At 46.3% G+C, this 14,706-nt stretch overlaps 33 non-coding genes across 33 annotated transcripts; all 33 read left to right on the top strand.

Moving 5' to 3' along the window:
• Window positions 1-128: 128 nt before the first annotated feature.
• On the top strand, window positions 129-200 carry trnag-ucc (transfer RNA glycine (anticodon UCC)). Its single transcript has one exon. It is a non-coding gene; the product is annotated as a tRNA-Gly (tRNA).
• Window positions 201-566: 366 nt separating this feature from the next.
• trnal-aag (transfer RNA leucine (anticodon AAG)) lies at window positions 567-648 on the top strand. Its single transcript has one exon. It is a non-coding gene; the product is annotated as a tRNA-Leu (tRNA).
• A 335-nt stretch (window positions 649-983) lies between these two features.
• On the top strand, window positions 984-1,055 carry trnag-ucc (transfer RNA glycine (anticodon UCC)). The gene has a single exon. It is a non-coding gene; the product is annotated as a tRNA-Gly (tRNA).
• Window positions 1,056-1,413: 358 nt separating this feature from the next.
• Window positions 1,414-1,495, top strand: trnal-aag (transfer RNA leucine (anticodon AAG)). The gene has a single exon. It is a non-coding gene; the product is annotated as a tRNA-Leu (tRNA).
• A 333-nt stretch (window positions 1,496-1,828) lies between these two features.
• trnag-ucc (transfer RNA glycine (anticodon UCC)) lies at window positions 1,829-1,900 on the top strand. The gene has a single exon. It is a non-coding gene; the product is annotated as a tRNA-Gly (tRNA).
• Window positions 1,901-2,258: 358 nt separating this feature from the next.
• On the top strand, window positions 2,259-2,340 carry trnal-aag (transfer RNA leucine (anticodon AAG)). Its single transcript has one exon. It is a non-coding gene; the product is annotated as a tRNA-Leu (tRNA).
• A 335-nt stretch (window positions 2,341-2,675) lies between these two features.
• trnag-ucc (transfer RNA glycine (anticodon UCC)) lies at window positions 2,676-2,747 on the top strand. Its single transcript has one exon. It is a non-coding gene; the product is annotated as a tRNA-Gly (tRNA).
• A 358-nt stretch (window positions 2,748-3,105) lies between these two features.
• trnal-aag (transfer RNA leucine (anticodon AAG)) lies at window positions 3,106-3,187 on the top strand. Its single transcript has one exon. It is a non-coding gene; the product is annotated as a tRNA-Leu (tRNA).
• A 335-nt stretch (window positions 3,188-3,522) lies between these two features.
• Window positions 3,523-3,594, top strand: trnag-ucc (transfer RNA glycine (anticodon UCC)). The gene has a single exon. It is a non-coding gene; the product is annotated as a tRNA-Gly (tRNA).
• A 358-nt stretch (window positions 3,595-3,952) lies between these two features.
• Window positions 3,953-4,034, top strand: trnal-aag (transfer RNA leucine (anticodon AAG)). Its single transcript has one exon. It is a non-coding gene; the product is annotated as a tRNA-Leu (tRNA).
• A 335-nt stretch (window positions 4,035-4,369) lies between these two features.
• On the top strand, window positions 4,370-4,441 carry trnag-ucc (transfer RNA glycine (anticodon UCC)). The gene has a single exon. It is a non-coding gene; the product is annotated as a tRNA-Gly (tRNA).
• Window positions 4,442-4,799: 358 nt separating this feature from the next.
• Window positions 4,800-4,881, top strand: trnal-aag (transfer RNA leucine (anticodon AAG)). The gene has a single exon. It is a non-coding gene; the product is annotated as a tRNA-Leu (tRNA).
• A 335-nt stretch (window positions 4,882-5,216) lies between these two features.
• trnag-ucc (transfer RNA glycine (anticodon UCC)) lies at window positions 5,217-5,288 on the top strand. The gene has a single exon. It is a non-coding gene; the product is annotated as a tRNA-Gly (tRNA).
• Window positions 5,289-5,646: 358 nt separating this feature from the next.
• Window positions 5,647-5,728, top strand: trnal-aag (transfer RNA leucine (anticodon AAG)). The gene has a single exon. It is a non-coding gene; the product is annotated as a tRNA-Leu (tRNA).
• A 765-nt stretch (window positions 5,729-6,493) lies between these two features.
• Window positions 6,494-6,575, top strand: trnaf-aaa (transfer RNA phenylalanine (anticodon AAA)). The gene has a single exon. It is a non-coding gene; the product is annotated as a tRNA-Phe (tRNA).
• A 335-nt stretch (window positions 6,576-6,910) lies between these two features.
• trnag-ucc (transfer RNA glycine (anticodon UCC)) lies at window positions 6,911-6,982 on the top strand. The gene has a single exon. It is a non-coding gene; the product is annotated as a tRNA-Gly (tRNA).
• A 358-nt stretch (window positions 6,983-7,340) lies between these two features.
• On the top strand, window positions 7,341-7,422 carry trnal-aag (transfer RNA leucine (anticodon AAG)). Its single transcript has one exon. It is a non-coding gene; the product is annotated as a tRNA-Leu (tRNA).
• A 335-nt stretch (window positions 7,423-7,757) lies between these two features.
• On the top strand, window positions 7,758-7,829 carry trnag-ucc (transfer RNA glycine (anticodon UCC)). Its single transcript has one exon. It is a non-coding gene; the product is annotated as a tRNA-Gly (tRNA).
• Window positions 7,830-8,187: 358 nt separating this feature from the next.
• Window positions 8,188-8,269, top strand: trnal-aag (transfer RNA leucine (anticodon AAG)). Its single transcript has one exon. It is a non-coding gene; the product is annotated as a tRNA-Leu (tRNA).
• A 335-nt stretch (window positions 8,270-8,604) lies between these two features.
• Window positions 8,605-8,676, top strand: trnag-ucc (transfer RNA glycine (anticodon UCC)). The gene has a single exon. It is a non-coding gene; the product is annotated as a tRNA-Gly (tRNA).
• Window positions 8,677-9,034: 358 nt separating this feature from the next.
• Window positions 9,035-9,116, top strand: trnal-aag (transfer RNA leucine (anticodon AAG)). Its single transcript has one exon. It is a non-coding gene; the product is annotated as a tRNA-Leu (tRNA).
• A 335-nt stretch (window positions 9,117-9,451) lies between these two features.
• Window positions 9,452-9,523, top strand: trnag-ucc (transfer RNA glycine (anticodon UCC)). Its single transcript has one exon. It is a non-coding gene; the product is annotated as a tRNA-Gly (tRNA).
• Window positions 9,524-9,881: 358 nt separating this feature from the next.
• Window positions 9,882-9,963, top strand: trnal-aag (transfer RNA leucine (anticodon AAG)). The gene has a single exon. It is a non-coding gene; the product is annotated as a tRNA-Leu (tRNA).
• A 765-nt stretch (window positions 9,964-10,728) lies between these two features.
• On the top strand, window positions 10,729-10,810 carry trnal-aag (transfer RNA leucine (anticodon AAG)). The gene has a single exon. It is a non-coding gene; the product is annotated as a tRNA-Leu (tRNA).
• A 335-nt stretch (window positions 10,811-11,145) lies between these two features.
• trnag-ucc (transfer RNA glycine (anticodon UCC)) lies at window positions 11,146-11,217 on the top strand. Its single transcript has one exon. It is a non-coding gene; the product is annotated as a tRNA-Gly (tRNA).
• A 358-nt stretch (window positions 11,218-11,575) lies between these two features.
• Window positions 11,576-11,657, top strand: trnal-aag (transfer RNA leucine (anticodon AAG)). Its single transcript has one exon. It is a non-coding gene; the product is annotated as a tRNA-Leu (tRNA).
• Window positions 11,658-11,992: 335 nt separating this feature from the next.
• On the top strand, window positions 11,993-12,064 carry trnag-ucc (transfer RNA glycine (anticodon UCC)). The gene has a single exon. It is a non-coding gene; the product is annotated as a tRNA-Gly (tRNA).
• Window positions 12,065-12,422: 358 nt separating this feature from the next.
• trnal-aag (transfer RNA leucine (anticodon AAG)) lies at window positions 12,423-12,504 on the top strand. Its single transcript has one exon. It is a non-coding gene; the product is annotated as a tRNA-Leu (tRNA).
• A 335-nt stretch (window positions 12,505-12,839) lies between these two features.
• trnag-ucc (transfer RNA glycine (anticodon UCC)) lies at window positions 12,840-12,911 on the top strand. The gene has a single exon. It is a non-coding gene; the product is annotated as a tRNA-Gly (tRNA).
• A 366-nt stretch (window positions 12,912-13,277) lies between these two features.
• Window positions 13,278-13,359, top strand: trnal-aag (transfer RNA leucine (anticodon AAG)). Its single transcript has one exon. It is a non-coding gene; the product is annotated as a tRNA-Leu (tRNA).
• A 335-nt stretch (window positions 13,360-13,694) lies between these two features.
• On the top strand, window positions 13,695-13,766 carry trnag-ucc (transfer RNA glycine (anticodon UCC)). Its single transcript has one exon. It is a non-coding gene; the product is annotated as a tRNA-Gly (tRNA).
• Window positions 13,767-14,124: 358 nt separating this feature from the next.
• On the top strand, window positions 14,125-14,206 carry trnal-aag (transfer RNA leucine (anticodon AAG)). Its single transcript has one exon. It is a non-coding gene; the product is annotated as a tRNA-Leu (tRNA).
• A 335-nt stretch (window positions 14,207-14,541) lies between these two features.
• Window positions 14,542-14,613, top strand: trnag-ucc (transfer RNA glycine (anticodon UCC)). The gene has a single exon. It is a non-coding gene; the product is annotated as a tRNA-Gly (tRNA).
• Window positions 14,614-14,706: the final 93 nt, after the last annotated feature.

Genomic DNA, 14,706 nt, shown 5'->3' with positions numbered 1-14,706 from the left:
ACGTGTTCCAAACTCCGCAGAAGTATAAACCAGGCTTAGGGCAATTTCTTAGTAGTTGGATGTCAGTAGGTGGTGTGGAAAGGTGAACCGTCCCTCGAAATGCTGTGCGATTAAGGAGGCTGTTGTGTGCATTGGTGGTATAGTGGCAAGCATAGCTGCCTTCCAAGCAGTTGACCCGGGTTCGATTCCCGGCCAATGCAGAACCTTGAGAGAGATTCAATTCAACTTTATTTCGCCATGTATACAGATACTAGGAATTTGATTTGGTTTTCTCCATACAGGCTATAGCATCACAAATAGAACAACAAGACAAAACAGAAAAACAATACAAGGACAGATAGTACCAGTATGAGCAAAATAATAAATAAGAATGGAGGTAGTGCAACAATAGTAATGTTAAATAACGTGCCATAGAGTTCATGTGTAAGAGCTATTTAGGAGGGCTATTGTTAGATGTGTTTTATCTTGTGACGTTCAACCGCTTCCGGGCATTTAGAATGTCACATGAGCTCCTGGACGATCGATCAGCTTGGGGAAGAGCTCGGGTGGCCAAGACCTGCCAGCGGGGTAGCGTGGCCGAGCGGTCCAAGGCGCTGGATTAAGGCTCCAGTCTCTCCGGAGGCGTGGGTTCAAATCCCACCGCTGCCACTTTTGTAGGGTGATAACGCCGTCCCATTGCTCTGAAGTCAGTAAGTGGGTTTGAAAAGGTGAACTGTGGCTCGACATGTTGTGCGATCTTAGATGATTTTTTGGCTACTTTTTTCCATAAAGTTGACAGGGTTCAATCCCCGGCCAGTACAGACCGTAGAGAGGCATCTCGTCTCTTGTGACGGTCGAACACATCACGATTAGGCCACGTGTTCCAAACTCCGCAGAAGTATAAACCAGGCTTAGGGCAATTTCTTAGTAGTTGGATGTCAGTAGGTGGTGTGGAAAGGTGAACCGTCCCTCGAAATGCTGTGCGATTAAGGAGGCTGTTGTGTGCATTGGTGGTATAGTGGCAAGCATAGCTGCCTTCCAAGCAGTTGACCCGGGTTCGATTCCCGGCCAATGCAGAACCTTGAGAGAGATTCAATTCAACTTTATTTCGCCATGTATACAGATACTAGGAATTTGATTTGGTGTTCTCCATACAGGCTATAGCATCACAAATAGAACAACAAGACAAAACAGAAAAACAATACAAGGACAGATAGTACCAGTATGAGCAAAATAATAAATAAGAATGGAGGTAGTGCAACAATAGTAATGTTAAATAACGTGCCATAGAGTTCATGTGTAAGAGCTATTTAGGAGGGCTATTGTTAGATGTGTTTTATCTTGTGACGTTCAACCGCTTCCGGGCATTTAGAATGTCACATGAGCTCCTGGACGATCGATCAGCTTGGGGAAGAGCTCGGGTGGCCAAGACCTGGTAGCGTGGCCGAGCGGTCCAAGGCGCTGGATTAAGGCTCCAGTCTCTCCGGAGGCGTGGGTTCAAATCCCACCGCTGCCACTTTTGTAGGGTGATAACGCCGTCCCATTGCTCTGAAGTCAGTAAGTGGGTTTGAAAAGGTGAACTGTGGCTCGACATGTTGTGCGATCTTAGATGATTTTTTGGCTACTTTTTTCCATAAAGTTGACAGGGTTCAATCCCCGGCCAGTACAGACCGTAGAGAGGCATCTCGTCTCTTGTGACGGTCGAACACATCACGATTAGGCCACGTGTTCCAAACTCCGCAGAAGTATAAACCAGGCTTAGGGCAATTTCTTAGTAGTTGGATGTCAGTAGGTGGTGTGGAAAGGTGAACCGTCCCTCGAAATGCTGTGCGTAAGGAGGCTGTTGTGTGCATTGGTGGTATAGTGGCAAGCATAGCTGCCTTCCAAGCAGTTGACCCGGGTTCGATTCCCGGCCAATGCAGAACCTTGAGAGAGATTCAATTCAACTTTATTTCGCCATGTATACAGATACTAGGAATTTGATTTGGTTTTCTCCATACAGGCTATAGCATCACAAATAGAACAACAAGACAAAACAGAAAAACAATACAAGGACAGATAGTACCAGTATGAGCAAAATAATAAATAAGAATGGAGGTAGTGCAACAATAGTAATGTTAAATAACGTGCCATAGAGTTCATGTGTAAGAGCTATTTAGGAGGGCTATTGTTAGATGTGTTTTATCTTGTGACGTTCAACCGCTTCCGGGCATTTAGAATGTCACATGAGCTCCTGGACGATCGATCAGCTTGGGGAAGAGCTCGGGTGGCCAAGACCTGGTAGCGTGGCCGAGCGGTCCAAGGCGCTGGATTAAGGCTCCAGTCTCTCCGGAGGCGTGGGTTCAAATCCCACCGCTGCCACTTTTGTAGGGTGATAACGCCGTCCCATTGCTCTGAAGTCAGTAAGTGGGTTTGAAAAGGTGAACTGTGGCTCGACATGTTGTGCGATCTTAGATGATTTTTTGGCTACTTTTTTCCATAAAGTTGACAGGGTTCAATCCCCGGCCAGTACAGACCGTAGAGAGGCATCTCGTCTCTTGTGACGGTCGAACACATCACGATTAGGCCACGTGTTCCAAACTCCGCAGAAGTATAAACCAGGCTTAGGGCAATTTCTTAGTAGTTGGATGTCAGTAGGTGGTGTGGAAAGGTGAACCGTCCCTCGAAATGCTGTGCGATTAAGGAGGCTGTTGTGTGCATTGGTGGTATAGTGGCAAGCATAGCTGCCTTCCAAGCAGTTGACCCGGGTTCGATTCCCGGCCAATGCAGAACCTTGAGAGAGATTCAATTCAACTTTATTTCGCCATGTATACAGATACTAGGAATTTGATTTGGTGTTCTCCATACAGGCTATAGCATCACAAATAGAACAACAAGACAAAACAGAAAAACAATACAAGGACAGATAGTACCAGTATGAGCAAAATAATAAATAAGAATGGAGGTAGTGCAACAATAGTAATGTTAAATAACGTGCCATAGAGTTCATGTGTAAGAGCTATTTAGGAGGGCTATTGTTAGATGTGTTTTATCTTGTGACGTTCAACCGCTTCCGGGCATTTAGAATGTCACATGAGCTCCTGGACGATCGATCAGCTTGGGGAAGAGCTCGGGTGGCCAAGACCTGGTAGCGTGGCCGAGCGGTCCAAGGCGCTGGATTAAGGCTCCAGTCTCTCCGGAGGCGTGGGTTCAAATCCCACCGCTGCCACTTTTGTAGGGTTATAACGCCGTCCCATTGCTCTGAAGTCAGTAAGTGGGTTTGAAAAGGTGAACTGTGGCTCGACATGTTGTGCGATCTTAGATGCTTTTTTGGCTACTTTTTTCCATAAAGTTGACAGGGTTCAATCCCCGGCCAGTACAGACCGTAGAGAGGCATCTCGTCTCTTGTGACGGTCGAACACATCACGATTAGGCCACGTGTTCCAAACTCCGCAGAAGTATAAACCAGGCTTAGGGCAATTTCTTAGTAGTTGGATGTCAGTAGGTGGTGTGGAAAGGTGAACCGTCCCTCGAAATGCTGTGCGATTAAGGAGGCTGTTGTGTGCATTGGTGGTATAGTGGCAAGCATAGCTGCCTTCCAAGCAGTTGACCTGGGTTCGATTCCCGGCCAATGCAGAACCTTGAGAGAGATTCAATTCAACTTTATTTCGCCATGTATACAGATACTAGGAATTTGATTTGGTTTTCTCCATACAGGCTATAGCATCACAAATAGAACAACAAGACAAAACAGAAAAACAATACAAGGACAGATAGTACCAGTATGAGCAAAATAATAAATAAGAATGGAGGTAGTGCAATAATAGTAATGTTAAATAACGTGCCATAGAGTTCATGTGTAAGAGCTATTTAGGAGGGCTATTGTTAGATGTGTTTTATCTTGTGACGTTCAACCGCTTCCGGGCATTTAGAATGTCACATGAGCTCCTGGACGATCGATCAGCTTGGGGAAGAGCTCGGGTGGCCAAGACCTGGTAGCGTGGCCGAGCGGTCCAAGGCGCTGGATTAAGGCTCCAGTCTCTCCGGAGGCGTGGGTTCAAATCCCACCGCTGCCACTTTTGTAGGGTGATAACGCCGTCCCATTGCTCTGAAGTCAGTAAGTGGGTTTGAAAAGGTGAACTGTGGCTCGACATGTTGTGCGATCTTAGATGCTTTTTTGGCTACTTTTTTCCATAAAGTTGACAGGGTTCAATCCCCGGCCAGTACAGACCGTAGAGAGGCATCTCGTCTCTTGTGACGGTCGAACACATCACGATTAGGCCACGTGTTCCAAACTCCGCAGAAGTATAAACCAGGCTTAGGGCAATTTCTTAGTAGTTGGATGTCAGTAGGTGGTGTGGAAAGGTGAACCGTCCCTCGAAATGCTGTGCGATTAAGGAGGCTGTTGTGTGCATTGGTGGTATAGTGGCAAGCATAGCTGCCTTCCAAGCAGTTGACCCGGGTTCGATTCCCGGCCAATGCAGAACCTTGAGAGAGATTCAATTCAACTTTATTTCGCCATGTATACAGATACTAGGAATTTGATTTGGTTTTCTCCATACAGGCTATAGCATCACAAATAGAACAACAAGACAAAACAGAAAAACAATACAAGGACAGATAGTACCAGTATGAGCAAAATAATAAATAAGAATGGAGGTAGTGCAACAATAGTAATGTTAAATAACGTGCCATAGAGTTCATGTGTAAGAGCTATTTAGGAGGGCTATTGTTAGATGTGTTTTATCTTGTGACGTTCAACCGCTTCCGGGCATTTAGAATGTCACATGAGCTCCTGGACGATCGATCAGCTTGGGGAAGAGCTCGGGTGGCCAAGACCTGGTAGCGTGGCCGAGCGGTCCAAGGCGCTGGATTAAGGCTCCAGTCTCTCCGGAGGCGTGGGTTCAAATCCCACCGCTGCCACTTTTGTAGGGTGATAACGCCGTCCCATTGCTCTGAAGTCAGTAAGTGGGTTTGAAAAGGTGAACTGTGGCTCGACATGTTGTGCGATCTTAGATGCTTTTTTGGCTACTTTTTTCCATAAAGTTGACAGGGTTCAATCCCCGGCCAGTACAGACCGTAGAGAGGCATCTCGTCTCTTGTGACGGTCGAACACATCACGATTAGGCCACGTGTTCCAAACTCCGCAGAAGTATAAACCAGGCTTAGGGCAATTTCTTAGTAGTTGGATGTCAGTAGGTGGTGTGGAAAGGTGAACCGTCCCTCGAAATGCTGTGCGATTAAGGAGGCTGTTGTGTGCATTGGTGGTATAGTGGCAAGCATAGCTGCCTTCCAAGCAGTTGACCCGGGTTCGATTCCCGGCCAATGCAGAACCTTGAGAGAGATTCAATTCAACTTTATTTCGCCATGTATACAGATACTAGGAATTTGATTTGGTTTTCTCCATACAGGCTATAGCATCACAAATAGAACAACAAGACAAAACAGAAAAACAATACAAGGACAGATAGTACCAGTATGAGCAAAATAATAAATAAGAATGGAGGTAGTGCAACAATAGTAATGTTAAATAACGTGCCATAGAGTTCATGTGTAAGAGCTATTTAGGAGGGCTATTGTTAGATGTGTTTTATCTTGTGACGTTCAACCGCTTCCGGGCATTTAGAATGTCACATGAGCTCCTGGACGATCGATCAGCTTGGGGAAGAGCTCGGGTGGCCAAGACCTGGTAGCGTGGCCGAGTGGTCCAAGGCGCTGGATTAAGGCTCCAGTCTCTCCGGAGGCGTGGGTTCAAATCCCACCGCTGCCACTTTTGTAGGGTGATAACGCCGTCCCATTGCTCTGAAGTCAGTAAGTGGGTTTGAAAAGGTGAACTGTGGCTCGACATGTTGTGCGATCTTAGATGATTTTTTGGCTACTTTTTTCCATAAAGTTGACAGGGTTCAATCCCCGGCCAGTACAGACCGTAGAGAGGCATCTCGTCTCTTGTGACGGTCGAACACATCACGATTAGGCCACGTGTTCCAAACTCCGCAGAAGTATAAACCAGGCTTAGGGCAATTTCTTAGTAGTTGGATGTCAGTAGGCGGTGTGGAAAGGTGAACCGTCCCTCGAAATGCTGTGCGATTAAGGAGGCTGTTGTGTGCATTGGTGGTATAGTGGCAAGCATAGCTGCCTTCCATGCAGTTGACCTGTGTTCGATTCCCGGCCAATGCAGAACCTTGAGAGAGATTCAATTCAACTTTATTTCACCATGTATACAGATACTAGGAATTTGATTTGGTGTTCTCCATACAGGCTATAGCATCACAAATAGAACAACAAGACAAAACAGAAAAACAATACAAGGACAGATAGTACCAGTATGAGCAAAATAATAAATAAGAATGGAGGTAGTGCAACAATAGTAATGTTAAATAACGTGCCATAGAGTTCATGTGTAAGAGCTATTTAGGAGGGCTATTGTTAGATGTGTTTTATCTTGTGACGTTCAACCGCTTCCGGGCATTTAGAATGTCACATGAGCTCCTGGACGATCGATCAGCTTGGGGAAGAGCTCGGGTGGCCAAGACCTGGTAGCGTGGCCGAGCGGTCCAAGGCGCTGGATTAAAGCTCCAGTCTCTCCGGAGGCGTGGGTTCAAATCCCACCGCTGCCACTTTTGTAGGGTGATAACGCCGTCCCATTGCTCTGAAGTCAGTAAGTGGGTTTGAAAAGGTGAACTGTGGCTCGACATGTTGTGCGATCTTAGATGCTTTTTTGGCTACTTTTTTCCATAAAGTTGACAGGGTTCAATCCCCGGCCAGTACAGACCGTAGAGAGGCATCTCGTCTCTTGTGACGGTCGAACACATCACGATTAGGCCACGTGTTCCAAACTCCGCAGAAGTATAAACCAGGCTTAGGGCAATATCTTAGTAGTTGGATGTCAGTAGGTGGTGTGGAAAGGTGAACCGTCCCTCGAAATGCTGTGCGATTAAGGAGGCTGTTGTGTGCATTGGTGGTATAGTGGCAAGCATAGCTGCCTTCCAAGCAGTTGACCCGGTTTCGATTCCCGGCCAATGCAGAACCTTGAGAGAGATTCAATTCAACTTTATTTCGCCATGTATACAGATACTAGGAATTTGATTTGGTTTTCTCCATACAGGCTATAGCATCACAAATAGAACAACAAGACAAAACAGAAAAACAATACAAGGACAGATAGTACCAGTATGAGCAAAATAATAAATAAGAATGGAGGTAGTGCAACAATAGTAATGTTAAATAACGTGCCATAGAGTTCATGTGTAAGAGCTATTTAGGAGGGCTATTGTTAGATGTGTTTTATCTTGTGACGTTCAACCGCTTCCGGGCATTTAGAATGTCACATGAGCTCCTGGACGATCGATCAGCTTGGGGAAGAGCTCGGGTGGCCAAGACCTGGTAGCGTGGCCGAGCGGTCCAAGGCGCTGGATTAAGGCTCCAGTCTCTCCGGAGGCGTGGGTTCAAATCCCACCGCTGCCACTTTTGTAGGGTGATAACGCCGTCCCATTGCTCTGAAGTCAGTAAGTGGGTTTGAAAAGGTGAACTGTGGCTCGACATGTTGTGCGATCTTAGATGCTTTTTTGGCTACTTTTTTCCATAAAGTTGACAGGGTTCAATCCCCGGCCAGTACAGACCGTAGAGAGGCATCTCGTCTCTTGTGACGGTCGAACACATCACGATTAGGCCACGTGTTCCAAACTCCGCAGAAGTATAAACCAGGCTTAGGGCAATATCTTAGTAGTTGGATGTCAGTAGGTGGTGTGGAAAGGTGAACCGTCCCTCGAAATGCTGTGCGATTAAGGAGGCTGTTGTGTGCATTGGTGGTATAGTGGCAAGCATAGCTGCCTTCCAAGCAGTTGACCCGGGTTCGATTCCCGGCCAATGCAGAACCTTGAGAGAGATTCAATTCAACTTTATTTCGCCATGTATACAGATACTAGGAATTTGATTTGGTTTTCTCCATACAGGCTATAGCATCACAAATAGAACAACAAGACAAAACAGAAAAACAATACAAGGACAGATAGTACCAGTATGAGCAAAATAATAAATAAGAATGGAGGTAGTGCAACAATAGTAATGTTAAATAACGTGCCATAGAGTTCATGTGTAAGAGCTATTTAGGAGGGCTATTGTTAGATGTGTTTTATCTTGTGACGTTCAACCGCTTCCGGGCATTTAGAATGTCACATGAGCTCCTGGACGATCGATCAGCTTGGGGAAGAGCTCGGGTGGCCAAGACCTGGTAGCGTGGCCGAGCGGTCCAAGGCGCTGGATTAAGGCTCCAGTCTCTCCGGAGGCGTGGGTTCAAATCCCACCGCTGCCACTTTTGTAGGGTGATAACGCCGTCCCATTGCTCTGAAGTCAGTAAGTGGGTTTGAAAAGGTGAACTGTGGCTCGACATGTTGTGCGATCTTAGATGCTTTTTTGGCTACTTTTTTCCATAAAGTTGACAGGGTTCAATCCCCGGCCAGTACAGACCGTAGAGAGGCATCTCGTCTCTTGTGACGGTCGAACACATCACGATTAGGCCACGTGTTCCAAACTCCGCAGAAGTATAAACCAGGCTTAGGGCAATTTCTTAGTAGTTGGATGTCAGTAGGTGGTGTGGAAAGGTGAACCGTCCCTCGAAATGCTGTGCGATTAAGGAGGCTGTTGTGTGCATTGGTGGTATAGTGGCAAGCATAGCTGCCTTCCAAGCAGTTGACCCGGGTTCGATTCCCGGCCAATGCAGAACCTTGAGAGAGATTCAATTCAACTTTATTTCGCCATGTATACAGATACTAGGAATTTGATTTGGTTTTCTCCATACAGGCTATAGCATCACAAATAGAACAACAAGACAAAACAGAAAAACAATACAAGGACAGATAGTACCAGTATGAGCAAAATAATAAATAAGAATGGAGGTAGTGCAACAATAGTAATGTTAAATAACGTGCCATAGAGTTCATGTGTAAGAGCTATTTAGGAGGGCTATTGTTAGATGTGTTTTATCTTGTGACGTTCAACCGCTTCCGGGCATTTAGAATGTCACATGAGCTCCTGGACGATCGATCAGCTTGGGGAAGAGCTCGGGTGGCCAAGACCTGGTAGCGTGGCCGAGCGGTCCAAGGCGCTGGATTAAGGCTCCAGTCTCTCCGGAGGCGTGGGTTCAAATCCCACCGCTGCCACTTTTGTAGGGTGATAACGCCGTCCCATTGCTCTGAAGTCAGTAAGTGGGTTTGAAAAGGTGAACTGTGGCTCGACATGTTGTGCGATCTTAGATGCTTTTTTGGCTACTTTTTTCCATAAAGTTGACAGGGTTCAATCCCCGGCCAGTACAGACCGTAGAGAGGCATCTCGTCTCTTGTGACGGTCGAACACATCACGATTAGGCCACGTGTTCCAAACTCCGCAGAAGTATAAACCAGGCTTAGGGCAATTTCTTAGTAGTTGGATGTCAGTAGGTGGTGTGGAAAGGTGAACCGTCCCTCGAAATGCTGTGCGATTAAGGAGGCTGTTGTGTGCATTGGTGGTATAGTGGCAAGCATAGCTGCCTTCCAAGCAGTTGACCCGGGTTCGATTCCCGGCCAATGCAGAACCTTGAGAGAGATTCAATTCAACTTTATTTCGCCATGTATACAGATACTAGGAATTTGATTTGGTTTTCTCCATACAGGCTATAGCATCACAAATAGAACAACAAGACAAAACAGAAAAACAATACAAGGACAGATAGTACCAGTATGAGCAAAATAATAAATAAGAATGGAGGTAGTGCAATAATAGTAATGTTAAATAACGTGCCATAGAGTTCATGTGTAAGAGCTATTTAGGAGGGCTATTGTTAGATGTGTTTTATCTTGTGACGTTCAACCGCTTCCGGGCATTTAGAATGTCACATGAGCTCCTGGACGATCGATCAGCTTGGGGAAGAGCTCGGGTGGCCAAGACCTGGTAGCGTGGCCGAGCGGTCCAAGGCGCTGGATTAAGGCTCCAGTCTCTCCGGAGGCGTGGGTTCAAATCCCACCGCTGCCACTTTTGTAGGGTGATAACGCCGTCCCATTGCTCTGAAGTCAGTAAGTGGGTTTGAAAAGGTGAACTGTGGCTCGACATGTTGTGCGATCTTAGATGCTTTTTTGGCTACTTTTTTCCATAAAGTTGACAGGGTTCAATCCCCGGCCAGTACAGACCGTAGAGAGGCATCTCGTCTCTTGTGACGGTCGAACACATCACGATTAGGCCACGTGTTCCAAACTCCGCAGAAGTATAAACCAGGCTTAGGGCAATTTCTTAGTAGTTGGATGTCAGTAGGCGGTGTGGAAAGGTGAACCGTCCCTCGAAATGCTGTGCGATTAAGGAGGCTGTTGTGTGCATTGGTGGTATAGTGGCAAGCATAGCTGCCTTCCATGCAGTTGACCTGTGTTCGATTCCCGGCCAATGCAGAACCTTGAGAGAGATTCAATTCAACTTTATTTCACCATGTATACAGATACTAGGAATTTGATTTGGTGTTCTCCATACAGGCTATAGCATCACAAATAGAACAACAAGACAAAACAGAAAAACAATACAAGGACAGATAGTACCAGTATGAGCAAAATAATAAATAAGAATGGAGGTAGTGCAACAATAGTAATGTTAAATAACGTGCCATAGAGTTCATGTGTAAGAGCTATTTAGGAGGGCTATTGTTAGATGTGTTTTATCTTGTGACGTTCAACCGCTTCCGGGCATTTAGAATGTCACATGAGCTCCTGGACGATCGATCAGCTTGGGGAAGAGCTCGGGTGGCCAAGACCTGGTAGCGTGGCCGAGCGGTCCAAGGCGCTGGATTAAGGCTCCAGTCTCTCCGGAGGCGTGGGTTCAAATCCCACCGCTGCCACTTTTGTAGGGTGATAACGCCGTCCCATTGCTCTGAAGTCAGTAAGTGGGTTTGAAAAGGTGAACTGTGGCTCGACATGTTGTGCGATCTTAGATGCTTTTTTGGCTACTTTTTTCCATAAAGTTGACAGGGTTCAATCCCCGGCCAGTACAGACCGTAGAGAGGCATCTCGTCTCTTGTGACGGTCGAACACATCACGATTAGGCCACGTGTTCCAAACTCCGCAGAAGTATAAACCAGGCTTAGGGCAATTTCTTAGTAGTTGGATGTCAGTAGGTGGTGTGGAAAGGTGAACCGTCCCTCGAAATGCTGTGCGATTAAGGAGGCTGTTGTGTGCATTGGTGGTATAGTGGCAAGCATAGCTGCCTTCCAAGCAGTTGACCCGGGTTCGATTCCCGGCCAATGCAGAACCTTGAGAGAGATTCAATTCAACTTTATTTCGCCATGTATACAGATACTAGGAATTTGATTTGGTTTTCTCCATACAGGCTATAGCATCACAAATAGAACAACAAGACAAAACAGAAAAACAATACAAGGACAGATAGTACCAGTATGAGCAAAATAATAAATAAGAATGGAGGTAGTGCAACAATAGTAATGTTAAATAACGTGCCATAGAGTTCATGTGTAAGAGCTATTTAGGAGGGCTATTGTTAGATGTGTTTTATCTTGTGACGTTCAACCGCTTCCGGGCATTTAGAATGTCACATGAGCTCCTGGACGATCGATCAGCTTGGGGAAGAGCTCGGGTGGCCAAGACCTGGTAGCGTGGCCGAGCGGTCCAAGGCGCTGGATTAAGGCTCCAGTCTCTCCGGAGGCGTGGGTTAAAATCCCACCGCTGCCACTTTTGTAGGGTGATAACGCCGTCCCATTGCTCTGAAGTCAGTAAGTGGGTTTGAAAAGGTGAACTGTGGCTCGACATGTTGTGCCATCTTAGATGATTTTTTGGCTACTTTTTTCCATAAAGTTGACAGGGTTCAATCCCCGGCCAGTACAGACCGTAGAGAGGCATCTCGTCTCTTGTGACGGTCGAACACATCACGATTAGGCCACGTGTTCCAAACTCCGCAGAAGTATAAACCAGGCTTAGGGCAATTTCTTAGTAGTTGGATGTCAGTAGGTGGTGTGGAAAGGTGAACCGTCCCTCGAAATGCTGTGCGATTAAGGAGGCTGTTGTGTGCATTGGTGGTATAGTGGCAAGCATAGCTGCCTTCCAAGCAGTTGACCCAGGTTCGATTCCCGGCCAATGCAGAACCTTGAGAGAGATTCAATTCAACTTTATTTCGCCATGTATACAGATACTAGGATTTTGATTTGGTGTTCTCCATACAGGCTATAGCATCACAAATAGAACAACAAGACAAAACAGAAAAACAATACAAGGACAGATAGTACCCGTATGAGCAAAATAATAAATAAGAATGGAGGTAGTGCAACAATAGTAATGTTAAATAACGTGCCATAGAGTTCATGTGTAAGAGCTATTTAGGAGGGCTATTGTTAGATGTGTTTTATCTTGTGACGTTCAACCGCTTCCGGGCATTTAGAATGTCACATGAGCTCCTGGACGATCGATCAGCTTGGGGAAGAGCTCGGGTGGCCAAGACCTGGTAGCGTGGCCGAGCGGTCCAAGGCGCTGGATTAAGGCTCCAGTCTCTCCGGAGGCGTGGGTTCAAATCCCACCGCTGCCACTTTTGTAGGGTGATAACGCCGTCCCATTGCTTTGAAGTCAGTAAGTGGGTTTGAAAAGGTGAACTGTGGCTCGACATGTTGTGCGATCTTAGATGATTTTTTGGCTACTTTTTTCCATAAAGTTGACAGGGTTCAATCCCCGGCCAGTACAGACCGTAGAGAGGCATCTCGTCTCTTGTGACGGTCGAACACATCACGATTAGGCCACGTGTTCCAAACTCCGCAGAAGTATAAACCAGGCTTAGGGCAATTTCTTAGTAGTTGGATGTCAGTAGGTGGTGTGGAAAGGTGAACCGTCCCTCGAAATGCTGTGCGATTAAGGAGGCTGTTGTGTGCATTGGTGGTATAGTGGCAAGCATAGCTGCCTTCCAAGCAGTTGACCCGGGTTCGATTCCCGGCCAATGCAGAACCTTGAGAGAGATTCAATTCAACTTTATTTCGCCATGTATACAGATACTAGGAATTTGATTTGGTGTTCTCCATACAGGCTATAGCATCACAAATAGAACAACAAGACAAAACAGAAAAACAATACAAGGACAGATAGTACCAGTATGAGCAAAATAATAAATAAGAATGGAGGTAGTGCAACAATAGTAATGTTAAATAACGTGCCATAGAGTTCATGTGTAAGAGCTATTTAGGAGGGCTATTTTTAGATGTGTTTTATCTTGTGACGTTCAACCGCTTCCGGGCATTTAGAATGTCACATGAGCTCCTGGACGATCGATCAGCTTGGGGAAGAGCTCGGGTGGCCAAGACCTGCCAGCGGGGTAGCGTGGCCGAGCGGTCCAAGGCGCTGGATTAAGGCTCCAGTCTCTCCGGAGGCGTGGGTTCAAATCCCACCGCTGCCACTTTTGTAGGGTGATAACGCCGTCCCATTGCTCTGAAGTCAGTAAGTGGGTTTGAAAAGGTGAACTGTGGCTCGACATGTTGTGTGATCTTAGATGCTTTTTTGGCTACTTTTTTCCATAAAGTTGACAGGGTTCAATCCCCGGCCAGTACAGACCGTAGAGAGGCATCTCGTCTCTTGTGACGGTCGAACACATCACGATTAGGCCACGTGTTCCAAACTCCGCAGAAGTATAAACCAGGCTTAGGGCAATTTCTTAGTAGTTGGATGTCAGTAGGTGGTGTGGAAAGGTGAACCGTCCCTCGAAATGCTGTGCGATTAAGGAGGCTGTTGTGTGCATTGGTGGTATAGTGGCAAGCATAGCTGCCTTCCAAGCAGTTGACCCGGGTTCGATTCCCGGCCAATGCAGAACCTTGAGAGAGATTCAATTCAACTTTATTTCGCCATGTATACAGATACTAGGAATTTGATTTGGTTTTCTCCATACAGGCTATAGCATCACAAATAGAACAACAAGACAAAACAGAAAAACAATACAAGGACAGATAGTACCAGTATGAGCAAAATAATAAATAAGAATGGAGGTAGTGCAACAATAGTAATGTTAAATAACGTGCCATAGAGTTCATGTGTAAGAGCTATTTAGGAGGGCTATTGTTAGATGTGTTTTATCTTGTGACGTTCAACCGCTTCCGGGCATTTAGAATGTCACATGAGCTCCTGGACGATCGATCAGCTTGGGGAAGAGCTCGGGTGGCCAAGACCTGGTAGCGTGGCCGAGCGGTCCAAGGCGCTGGATTAAGGCTCCAGTCTCTCCGGAGGCGTGGGTTAAAATCCCACCGCTGCCACTTTTGTAGGGTGATAACGCCGTCCCATTGCTCTGAAGTCAGTAAGTGGGTTTGAAAAGGTGAACTGTGGCTCGACATGTTGTGCGATCTTAGATGCTTTTTTGGCTACTTTTTTCCATAAAGTTGACAGGGTTCAATCCCCGGCCAGTACAGACCGTAGAGAGGCATCTCGTCTCTTGTGACGGTCGAACACATCACGATTAGGCCACGTGTTCCAAACTCCGCAGAAGTATAAACCAGGCTTAGGGCAATTTCTTAGTAGTTGGATGTCAGTAGGTGGTGTGGAAAGGTGAACCGTCCCTCGAAATGCTGTGCGATTAAGGAGACTGTTGTGTGCATTGGTGGTATAGTGGCAAGCATAGCTGCCTTCCAAGCAGTTGACCCGGGTTCGATTCCCGGCCAATGCAGAACCTTGAGAGAGATTCAATTCAACTTTATTTCGCCATGTATACAGATACTAGGAATTTGATTTGGTGTTCTCCATACAGGCTATAGTATCA

Source organism: Osmerus eperlanus, chromosome 8, assembly GCF_963692335.1.
Source record: "Osmerus eperlanus chromosome 8, fOsmEpe2.1, whole genome shotgun sequence".
In the NCBI taxonomy this organism is placed as follows: Eukaryota; Metazoa; Chordata; class Actinopteri; order Osmeriformes; family Osmeridae; genus Osmerus; species Osmerus eperlanus.
Note: the sequence above shows the minus strand (reverse complement) of the source record. Positions and strands in the feature narration are given on the sequence as shown.